The 10,361-nt window shown below is 39.7% G+C and overlaps 1 long non-coding RNA gene across 1 annotated transcript in view; it reads right to left on the reverse strand.

The window, feature by feature from the left end:
• LOC113456082 overlaps positions 1-10,361 on the reverse strand; it is a 13,381-nt gene that overhangs the window by 2,616 nt on the left and 404 nt on the right. The gene's annotated exons all lie outside the window — the stretch shown is intronic.

Genomic DNA, 10,361 nt, shown 5'->3' on the forward strand with positions numbered 1-10,361 from the left:
TAAGACTTCAAAATACAACCTAACCTTTTGTAGATAAAAATTATAATGTCTATTTTATTAATTTTTCAGCTTTTACATAAATAAAATTAAACTATGCCTTAAAAGTTTTTGTTAGAAGTCAATGGAAAATTTAAATACATATAATTTCTTATTAATGTTTGGCAATTTATGAACTTCTGGACTAGAGATACAGCTCAGGGGTAGAATGGTGGCCTAACATGCAGAGGGGAGTATATGGAACTTATTATGTAGACCAGGCTGGCCTAAAACTCAGAGATCTGTCTGCCTGCCTCTGCCTCGCGAGTACTTGGATTAAAGGTGTGTGCCACCACCACCCAGCTACAAATTCATTCTTAATGTCAAGTTTTAACACAACTACTTACTTCCATTCATTATATTTTTACTACAAATTATGTAATTTGTAGTCATAAAATAATTATAATCATTATACAATTATAGTTGCCCTAATTAAAAAATTATTTCATCTAATGCTCAAACCATATCATTGTGAAAAGTGAGTTATAGAGGCAGTTAAGTACTTTCTCTATAGAAATACAACTAAGGGATGATGGGAGGAGATTCAAAGGTGGGGAGATTGTTCGGCAGTTAAGGTACTTGTCTTGCAATTCCAGTCCCCAGAGCCCACACCAGTAGTTCCTGAGTAAACTGACCAATGGAGTACTAGCCTAGCTTATCAGTGAGCTCTTGGTTTGGTTGGGAGATTCTTCCTCAGAAAATAAAGTAGATGAGTAATCTAGAAGATTCCCAACATCAACCTTAGGCCTACACACACGAGTGCACATAGAACTGCCCCCCCCCCACACACACACACACAACACACACAAATATACAAAATTCAAGCACATTCATTTCAAAGGCCAGAGACTTCAGAAACAGCACTATTTCAATATTCATGAGAAATAAAAGACAAAAATTACAGGGAGGAGGCAGATTTCACTGTAACATAGCAATTAAAAGGTTCCAAAAGATGAATTCTAAAGAACACATATCACCAAATGGAAAAATATTGAAAATTTCAACCATTATGAAATTGACAATGTCCACTTTCAAGATAAGATCCCCTCATGGTCCATGCCAATTCTAATCTAGTACAGGAATATAATTTTTTGCCTAAACTGACAAATGAGGAAGGATCTTTCATTTGATCACTTTTAAAATGCCATACTTAGGACTTAAACATTTAGTTATCAAGCTATTACTTTCAGTTTTTTTCTAGAAGCTTCTAGGTAAAACATAATGAATGAAGAAGTAGAGTTGAAATCCAACACTATACCTAAATCTATTCAAAACAAGCAAATTCCTGGTGAAGAGGAAAAAAGACAATTCATAACTCAAGTAAGCAATACATATTTCATTTTAGCAAAGCTGTGATAGCTTAAAATACAACTCTCAAAAGATACAGATATAGAACACAGAATTTCTCCATCAGGCATATGGCTAGGGTTAATGGCTTTATTAAATACAGTTCAGAGTATTAGCTTCCTAGGTCTTGTTCCAAGTTCCACTCAGGAGTTAGAAGTAGGGGTTTTGAGTAGAACTGTTAGCTGTTAAGCCCTTAGAATGACATCATCAGATCCTTCCTTTGTGCTTCTCTACTGCTACCCATTCCCCTTTTTCGTTAAGTGCAAGACCCTTCTGAGGGCTGTGAACCTTTTTGAACCTGAATCACTCTAAAGAAACTACTCTTAGCAGCAATAATCAAGGTCTCGATGCTGTTGAAGCCACATCTGTTTCATGCCCAGACTTGCTGCAGCCATGACTATGTAATCTACTCTAGAGTTAGAATTTCCCACTGCAGAAAAGAGAAAACGGGTGAGCTTTTGAAGACCTTGCTCATTCTGCAGTTATCATTTGGGATGGGAGATGTACTACTCCTGTGATTCAATAAAAAAAAAAAAAAAAAAAAGTCCATCATTGGTGATGTTGGGAGTCTTCTGTTTTAAGTTGATTTCATTGGTTAATTAATAAACAAACTGCTTGGTCTGATAGGTTAGAACATAGGTGGGTGGAGTAAACAGAACAGAATCCTGGGAGGAAGTGAGTTCAGACACCATGCCTCTCCTCTCCAGGGCAGAGGCGATGAAGCTCCGACCCAAGATGGACATAGGCTAGAATCTCCTTGTAGTGGTGCTACACACATTAATAGAAATGGGCCAAGCAGTGTTTAAATGAATACAGTTTGCGTGTTGTTATTTCGGGTATAAAGCTAGCCAGTGGCCGGGAGCTAGGAGGCGGGAAGCCGCCCACAGCTCCTACTACACATTGATGCACCAAGAGGCTTGTGCCTGGTGGAACTGGCATCTATGCACACGCAAGACTGTATTTGATGAAATTACAATCTGAGCACAAACATGTAACTATATTAGCGGCTTTTTCTAACAATATAAGCAGGCTATGTCTTAGTTTGACAGGCTGGTCTGGTCTGGGAGATGTCTACTCCAGTGTTCTAACATTAGACCCAAAGCCTTTTTTTTTTTACTCCAGTGTTCTAACATTAGACCCAAAGCCTTTTTTTTTTAAATCAAGAGTAGATCAGGTCAGCACATGGTAGCACACACCTTTAATCCCAGCACTCAGGAGGCAAAAGTTGGTGGATCTCTATGAGCTACTTCAAGACCAGCTAGGTCTGTCTTCAGGACAGCTAGGACTATACAGGGAATCCCTGCCTGGAAAAAACAAAACAAAACTTCTTTATAAAGGAACTTTTTTTTGGGGGGGGAAGGGTTCGAGACAGGGTTTCTCTGTAGCCTAGGTGCCTGTCCCGGAATTAACTCTTGTAGTAGACCAGGCGGGCCTCGAACTCCCAGAGATCTGCCTGTCTCTGCCTCTGCCTCCCGAGTACTGGGATTAAAGGCGTATGCCACCACCACCCGGCATAAAGGAACTTCTTCACAACAGAACAGGAAATCCCTCTGTATCAACTCATAAATAAAAAAAATCTTGCAAACGTGATCTAGGCTAAAAGCCATTTGTTCTTTATTGCTACTCATCAGGCAGAATTGAACTGAGCAAGGCAGCCCAGCTACAATCCTTTCTACTGCACACTACTCTGCTAAGAGTATCCACCTGAAGACTCCCCCAAAACTCTTAACAGCCAAACCACCTTTTAATGTTCATGTCTTATCTGTAGCTATTTTGCGAATTCCATTTCTTGAAAATAGTGTACTCACTCTCAATCAGCTACTCCTTTGAACCCTTTACAGATTCTCCATATCTTTTCCCCCTTAAAGCATGTAGAAATGGGTTTTCTGTAGCATTTGAGACCTCAGACTGATACCCAAAAGACAGTGAATAAATTCCATAGCTTCAGCTGTAGAATTATCAAGTATGAGCCTCTAGCCCTGTCATCTCGACTGTGGTTTAGTCCCTACTGAAAACTGTCATCTGGATTTTATTTATTTATTTGAGACAGAATTTCTCTGTGTAGTTCTGGCTGTCAGGGAACTTACTCTGTAGACCATGCGGGTCTTAAACTCAGATCTACTTGCCTCTGCCTAACGTGCTGGGATTAAAGGGATATGCTACTACCTTCCCATTTGCCATCTGGATATTTAAATTCACCTGAATTCTGTTTTTCTCAATCCTTCCCTCATAATAGAGGTTTGAAGTCTACTATGTATTATTCATTCACAATAATCAAATAAGTGGTAATGGCTCCAATGTTCAACTGCTGGATTTTTAAAACTGGTGTTCTATATAATCTATTATCACTCAGCAATTCTTTAAAAAAGTACTGGTATATGTTACATGAAATGTTGAAAACATGTTAAATAATGAAACAATTCCTAAGAGCATATATTGCTATATGCATAGATCAGTGCATCACTCAACCCTCATTAGAGAAGCTTCTTGTAGTAGATGATAATTAACAAACCCATAACTGACATTGTGTAGGATGAGACTTTTGAAACACTCGGGCAGCCCTCAATGGGATATCTTTATCACAACTCTCCCCTCAAGGCTCACGGATCTATGTAGAAGAGGAAATGAGGCAGAAAGACTGTAAAAGGCAAAGACTATGTCAGGAAACAGCATTTTCCAGAAACAATTTGCACAAGATCTGCACACACTCAAGCCCAACAAAATCCCAGCTTGGAGAAGGAGAAATAAAGACTGAGTTCTGCCTGAAACAAGAAACCATTTGCAATTGATAGCTGCTAGGAGAAAAATCAGTATTCATCAATGGAGTGACAATGAGTATATCAACAACACCCCTAGGCAGACCCCATAATCAGCAGTTAACCAACAAAAATCAGACTCCATGTGGGTTTTTTTTTAAAGTATTTTTTGTTTTGTTTTTTTCCCTAAGAGAAAGAACATGAAGGTGGTTGGGTAGGGTCGTGGTGAAGAATCTGGGAGAAGTTGGAGGAGGGAAAGAATATGATCAAAATATAGTACATGGAATTCTGAAAGTCTCTTATGCCTATCTAGTCAATTTATTTAGTTTATTTTTTGAGACAGAGTTTCTCTGTGTAGACCTGGCTGTTCTCAAACTCAGAGATCCACCTGCCTGAGTGTTGGGATTAAAGGAGTACACCATCACCGCCCAGCATCTATTTGTCAATCTTACAGCTGTCCTTCAAAATCTGTATACACTCAGCCATTTTCAAGTGCTTAGAGTCTTTATATCAAAGGTAAACAGATTTACTTTCTTTTTTTTTTTTGTTTTTTTTGTTTTTCGAGACAGGGTTTCTCTGTGGTTTTGGAGCAGATTTACTTTCTAAGATTCACTTTATACTTTGTCTCTTGACATACAGATCACACTGTGTGGATTTCAGTCATTTAGTACAGAATCTCAACCGGTATCAAACATGGATAACTTTACACCAACCCAGGCACAGCTGGGCTGTCTTACTGCTGAAGTTTCCAGTGTGCAGTAAGTAGTAGAACAGACCACACACTCCAAGGGACCAGATTTTCAAAAGTGACTCATATTACTAGAACACTAGACTGTTCAGATGAAATGAAGAAAACCCAGCCTCACAAAACAGACAGAGGGCATGACAGTTAATCTTCACTGTCTGAGTGGATTCAAAATCTCCAAGTGTGTCTGGTGTCTGACAGGACTAGCGGAGTAGGGAAGACCTATCCAAGATGCGAGTGGCAACATTCCAGGTGCTGGGAGTAAAAGGGAAAACAGAGCAAGCGAACTTGAAAAAGCATAGTCAATTTCCTAGTCTGCCATGAGTGAAATGTTGTGTGCTCTGCTACACTGCCTTGGCCATGAAGGACTCAACACTCTGAAATCATAAGCCAAAATAAACCTTTCCTTTCTTGTAGAGCATTTGGTTACAGCTACACAGAACTACAATTAGTAAAGGAACAGAGTCAATCCCTTCCAAGTGCCTCAAGCTTCAGAAGCCTGGCACTCCTTGTTCCGTGTAAACACAAGTCACAGACTTTGTGAGGGGGTTGGGGGCTAAATTTACTATAGTGGTCAAAAATCCAAGGAATTGAAATAATAATGCTGTAAAACATTAGAATACATAGATTTAGTTAATTCTCAAATAAACAAAGACATCCAAGTAGTAAAAGCAACACTCTACTATTATTGGTGTAAAAACATAGTGTGAGTGTTTAAGTGTATATCCAAAATCATTTATGTTCATCATTATAAGTTAAGTCAAAGTACAGTACTGTTTAAACTAAAAATGACTTTAAAAAATATTTTGGCGCTGGGCGATGGTGGCGCACGCCTTTAATCCCAGCACTCGGGAGGCAGAGGCAGGCGGATCTCTGTGAGTTCGAGACCAGCCTGGTCTGTTCCAGGACAGGCTCCAAAGCCACAGCGAAACCCTGTCTCGAAAAACCAAAAAAAAAAAAAAAAAAAAAAATTTGGCTTAGTCTCATTAATCAAAAAGCCTAAATATAACATCTTGATTCTAAGATTTCAGTTTATCATCTTTCACTACAGAAGACTTTTGACAGTAATGTCCATTTATCTTCAGAGGTAAATGAAGGGAAGGAAGTACTGCTAACAAGAAAAATATTTTGAAACAGATCTCCCAAGAAAAACTTTCTAATACTGCTTGAATTTGTTAGAGATGTAACAAATTAGAAAAAAAAAGCTAACATAGAAGGTCAGACAGACAGGTTTAAGTCATGCATTAGAGAGGTAGAACTCTGTACAATTAACTACTAATCATCCCCACACTATTAAGTGTCCACAGACATTTTAAATTTTTTTCCTTCTTCAAGTATTTCAATTCATGACTTTTGTTGTTTCCTAGAGATGTTCAAACAAGAAGGGGAAATTGCTGACTGATTTAAAATAAAATTTATTGCATTTGTTTGTGTATGTACATGCATCATGACATACACAGAGGTCAGAAGACAACATAGAGGGTCAGATCTCTCCTTCCACCATGTCAGTCCAGGAAATCAAACTAACATCAACAGGCCTGGCAGCAAATACTTTTACCCACTGAGCCATCTCACCAGGCTTTACTAATCTTAAATAGAATCAAACTCTATCTTACATTGTTCTACAGAAGTATCTTTTTACATATTAAAGTACATTGTGGGACCTTAACTGATTTGTATTTTTCCTACATCTTGAAATCTTTTTGCTACTTCCACCATTCTAGGTTACCACTGCTCAATCTTAACTATGCTAAAAACAAAGAAAACAAAAATTGAAGAATGGGGGCTGGAGAGATGGCTCAGCAGTTAAGAGCATTGCCTGCTCTTCCAAAGGTCCTGAGTTCAATTCCCAGCAACCACATGGTGGCTCACAACCATCTGTAGTGGGGTCTGGTGCCCTCTTCTGGCCTGCAGGCATACACACAAACAGAATATTGTATACATAATAAATAAATAAATCTTTTTTAAAAAAATTGAAGAATGATTCAACTGCCTAGAAAAAGGACAAGCCAGGCGGTGGTGCCACATTCCCTTAATCCCAGCACTCGTGAGGCAGAGGCAGGTGGATCACTGCAAGTTCGAGGCCAGCCTGGTCTACAGAACTACTTCCACGACAGGGAGGGCTGTTATACAGAAAAACACTGTCTCAAAAAAAAAAAAAAAAAAAAAAAAAGAACAACAACAACAACAAAAAAAAGTATTAGAAAAGACACAAGAGTGAACTAAATCTGATTAATATAAGATCTTTCATTTTTTTTTTCAGTTTTCTTATCGGTTTTCACAAAATGTTACATTGCTTCTCTTCTCAGTAGACTGACTTGATGACCACCCTTGCAGTCAGTGTCTGAGGACACAAACTTCTAGTCATAGACAGACTCAGTACCTAAAAGCCTGCAAATTAAACTTAACGAACATTTAGGAAAAGTTACACAAACTTCATGCTCAAGAATTCACAGAAGATTGAAACTCACAGAAATGGCTAGATTTGGAGGATTATTTATCATCTTAACAGAGAAGTTTAGGATCTGAGCAAGAATAAATCACTGGGAAGCTGGATAAGGTATCACATGTCTCAAATTTCAGAACTCAGGAAGCAAGGTCATCTTGGGACATACTACCAGTACCAGGCCAGCCTGAGCTACATAAGACTGCCAAACAAAATAAAAAACTAAAAACAAAAAGACTGGAAAGAGACTAACAAAGAAAAAAAGCTATTTTAGCAAGGTATGTTTTTGCAAACTAACCTCCTTCAGATATAGGAAATTTAAGTCCTGCCCTTACCCAAAGAGAGCAGAATTCTTCATGCATCTTTTCATTCTCAATTGCCTTTTAACTCAAAATACTCTTTACACCAAAGTGACATTATTTTGTGATAGTATGTCCTGATCCTCATCTGTTGTTAGTTTTCACTGAATGTGGTTAAAATTTCTGGTTTACTACTCTTTGCCTATATAATGGGGAAAAAAATTGACAATTCACAATGCAATAAACCAGAAGAATGAAAAGAGAGCAGCAACACAGACTTTGACTGTGATACATAAGTGTACCATATAAAGGAAATCTTGGAGGCTTCCTAAGAGGTACCCAAGACAGACTTTCTCAAACTTAACAATCAATAAAGAAGTAATATTTGTTTTAAGAAAGAGAGAATATGCCAGGCAGTGGTAGTACACAGCTTTAATCCCAGCACTCAGGAGGCAGCGGCAGATGGATCTCTGGTCTACAGGGTGAGTTCCAAGACAGCCACGGCTGTTGCATAGAAACTCCCATTTCAAATAAAAAAACAACAATGTGTAGTTATAAATTTTCTATTGAATAAATACAACAGTTATGCTAAATATTTATTGTATTACTCTTTTCTACTTTTAGTCTTTCGAGGCAGTGTTTCTCTGAGTAGCTTTGGTGCCTGTCCCAGAACTCCCTCAGTAAACCAGGTTGGCCTTGAACTCACAGAGATCCCTCCAACTCTGCTGGGATAAAAGGTGTGCTCCACCACCACCTAGTTTACTCTTCTCAACTAAAAAAGGTAATGTTGAGAAGAAAAACACTCAGCTGGAGGAGTGCATACTAGGCTTAACTAGAGAGAAGTGAGATACTAAGATTTATAGTGCTCCCACAGCAAGCTACCTTAGATCTAACTCACTGTGGCTCACTATTGCTACACAGCTCCAAACTTTCCAAGGCAAAATGTTTTCCAACTATTCTCTTTACCTCTTACAGGGTAGAAACAATTCCAAGGGTTTTTGTTTGAGGCCAGGTCTCACTACACCACCCTGTTGGCCTAATCACACAAGATCCACTTACTTGCCTCTGCCTCCCAAAGCACCACACTTGGCCAATTCCAAGTTTCTTAAATTGAGCACATTCTACTCTCCAAAACTGTTCCTCTTCTTCCTAATTCTTCTCAGAACGTCTCCCTCTAAATACCAGACAGATGCAGGTAAATTCATACTAAGCGCTAAAACCAAGCAAACTGCAAAAAGAGGTTTCAAAAGTCAGCATTTGAACTAAGAGACCAAAGCTATGATTACTAAGTCGTCTCACACTTTGATATGAATTATATATCTGCATGATTTGTAAAATAGTGGAAAAATATGTAATACATACAAATAGTCTTATTTTTCTTTGGTGTGACGATGGTAATGTGCTATAGCATAGAGGGAAATGGCCTCTATCTTTTATTTACCGATGTACTGTCACATCTGCAACAAACGTGTTCAGCAGGCTGAGACAAAGCAAATGTGGCAACATGTTTACAAAATCTCACCCTCGGAAGACATCTGGATGCGCCAAACTCAAGTTTCCAATATGATCAAAAAATATGACCACTAATAACATCCAAAGGTAACATGATCTCAAAAACTAAAATGTAAGAGTATGGAAAATTGAAGGCTATTCCTTTAATATGGAGGCCTAGGCCTCCTTCTACTCTTAGCCATCTCACTTTAATGAAAATGGGGCACACAATGGTGAGGTGAGTGCTGAATGAGGAGTCAGAACATCCAGGCTCTGTAATTGGCCAGGGAGCCCAGGGTTCTCACTGAAGCCAACTCTGAGGCCGACCCTTCAAACAGCCCTCCCCTTTGGAAAGGGGCCCAAAGGAATACATTAAGTGACATCAGTGACAGATACAAATACAAAAATTAAAAAAAAAAATTTACAACAGCGTTAGTGCGGATGTAGGACAATCAAAAGCACAAGGTCCTCAAACCCAAGCCTTCGCCATCATATTATTTACATCCAAACAGCCAGAGTTGGTTCAGTCACCTCCCAGAGCAGGAGCGTTTACAAATGCCCAAGAGGGTCTTTTGGACTTCCTACTCCCCTCGGGTGATTATGTTTAAGGGCACTAAAAGACGCCCAATGATTTAGACAATTCCGTCCAAATTTGGAAACAATAAAGCCGAGTATCTAACTATGGCAGGCTGAATAGAAAAACACATCTTCGCCAAGCCAAAGGCCTCCATGCTGGCAGCAGGTTGCCGTCCATTTTTCTCTCTAGAACGCGTCCTAAGGCTTTTCCAACGGCAGGTGAGTCGTGAAAACATCTCTTGAGCAACCTAAAACCTCAAAGGGCGATCACTCGCTTGTGGTTTATTAAGTGAAACCTGCAAAGCTCGCTGGAAAAAATCTGTCCGACTCGGACTCGCTTCTGCTCAAAGCCCTTCTCGTGTAGACAATAACGGGACTCGTGTGACACAGTGGGGACATCCCTTTGACAAGAAGGCTGTGAGCCTGCAAAGGAGCGCTCGTCTAGCAAAGGCAGGGCCTCTGGGGCTGTTACAGCGGACGCCATTGCAATGGGTTCGGCTCTTGCTTGAAGAGTAGAGTGGGTTTGTGTTGTGAGGAGGTCGGGTCTCCGCCACACACCCGCGGACAGGGTACAAAGGACCGAGGGGGAGTCGCCTCCTGAGAGCGAAGCCCGGCCGAGGAGAGCGCGACGCTCGGGCGGGCCTGCGCTGCCGTGTGGCGGCGAG

This window comes from Microtus ochrogaster, chromosome 5 (genome assembly GCF_000317375.1).
Source record: "Microtus ochrogaster isolate Prairie Vole_2 chromosome 5, MicOch1.0, whole genome shotgun sequence".
Taxonomy (NCBI): Eukaryota; Metazoa; Chordata; class Mammalia; order Rodentia; family Cricetidae; genus Microtus; species Microtus ochrogaster.